Raw genomic sequence first — 1,902 nt, 5'->3', positions numbered from 1 at the left:
TTACTGGAAATTGCAAATCTGCACAGACAGGTTTTACAAAAATGGTCATAACTCCCTAATCCTAACTCGGAATGAGGTGAAACAAATTGCGTTGGAAAGCTAACTCACAGAGCTTTAATTTTGATAGTTTGAGCTCCTTCCAGTTCCTTGTGTGCTGAGAGATATTCCCCTTTAAAGTTGACCCTCAAAATCGCATTTTTTGCGATTTTCGAATTTTGATACGGTTGTTCTAAAATTCGGGTTAGACCCATTTCCCACTCAATTTGACCCCCTGAATAAGAATATGAAGTCGAATTTCCGAAATCATGTACGGATTTTGAGATATATGAAAATTACAATTATATGTGTTTCCGAAACACATTTTTGGGCATTTTTGGGGTCGTTTCACAGGGACAAAGAGATGCTTATGGTAACAACACAAGATTCAAAGGTTATAGTGATTCTCAAAATAATAACAATGGCAATGGTCACAGGTTCAACAACTTCAACCACAATCAGCCTGCTGATTCAGGATTCAAATCCTATGCAAACCATGATACTGCTGATAGACAAAATATTAAGCTCACTGAGAAGGAATACAATCATGTGAGGAATCTCAGACACAACAACACCAGCTGTGCAGGTGCTGGTAATAACAATGATTGCAAGGTAAATCTGGCAGGTAATGTGTTTTTATCATCTAATGCTTATGGTCATCATTGGATAATTGATTTGGGTGCCACTTACCACATTACATCCTGTAAACAAATGCTAGCTGGATTCAGTAATCTAAGTGATCAGAAGTCCAATATTGTCCAGCTTCTAACATGAAATAGAGCTCATATTATGAACACTGGAAACTGTTATTATGGGTTGTTATAAGGTGAAGAATGTATTACATGTACCTGACTTCACGTTTAACTTGTTGTCATTTGCAAGGTTGACTAAGGACCTGATGTGTAGTATCAATTTCTTTCCTTATTTTTGTGTGATGCAGGCTCTCTCAAATGGCAAGGTGATTGGTATTGGTAGAGAACATGATGGATTATACTTGTTAAACAATTCAGTTAAAGTTGTAGTCAATGCTATCATAAGAGATAATAATACTACTACATCATTGTGGCATTTCAGACTTGGTCATCTTTCTTTTGCTGCTATGCAACATATTTCAGCTATCAAGGACAACTTGACTCATTTACCATGTGATGTTTGTGTAATCAAGACACAACTTTCGATACAAGTGTCTACGATCGTACAATAGTTTAGTAACCCAACCAAGGGTTGGGATCGTTCCCAAGAGAGTGGTTTTGAGAATTAATAGAAAAATAAAACTTAGTTCTAACTAATTGTAGCTAAAGACATTAACGATTAAAAACATTGTAAATTAAAGGGAGACATAAGAGTATCAATTAACAATGGGGGGTTTTGTCACTAGTAAGTAAAAACATAAAAATAAACGAGGGTTTCTAAGTAATGAGAGGGGATCCTTGGGATGTGACGGGAATACGAGTTAAGCTAGATTATTGGGTACATGATTTCGATAGAAGATTTATAGAATAATTATAACTAGGCTAGACTTTAAAGGGGATAAGCTCTCTCTCGAGCAACTTACCCCGTTTCAAGTGGGTTCCTCTCAGACACCCACTTGCCGCATGAAGAACAGCCTCCGCCTTAACCCACTCATTCTCTCGAGTTGAGTGTGTGGACATGGAACTAGGGTTCACTCTCTCGAGCTGAACCTCATGTCGACCCACTCACACTGGTATCAATTTAGTGGTCTTAGTTTTACGACCTCTCTCTCTAGCAAGCCGAAAACATATATATGAGATTATGTTTGCAACTACAACCTCATTAAGTTCATCCACAATGTCACGACCCGAGAGTACCCCCTAGTCGTAACATGGCGTATTCGACCCCGAAGGG

The sequence above is a fragment of the Solanum tuberosum genome, unplaced genomic scaffold, assembly GCF_000226075.1.
Source record: "Solanum tuberosum cultivar DM 1-3 516 R44 unplaced genomic scaffold, SolTub_3.0 scf00461, whole genome shotgun sequence".
Lineage (NCBI taxonomy): Eukaryota > Viridiplantae > Streptophyta > Magnoliopsida > Solanales > Solanaceae > Solanum > Solanum tuberosum.
The sequence above is the reverse complement of the archived record's forward strand: the minus strand, read 5'-3'. Positions refer to the sequence as shown.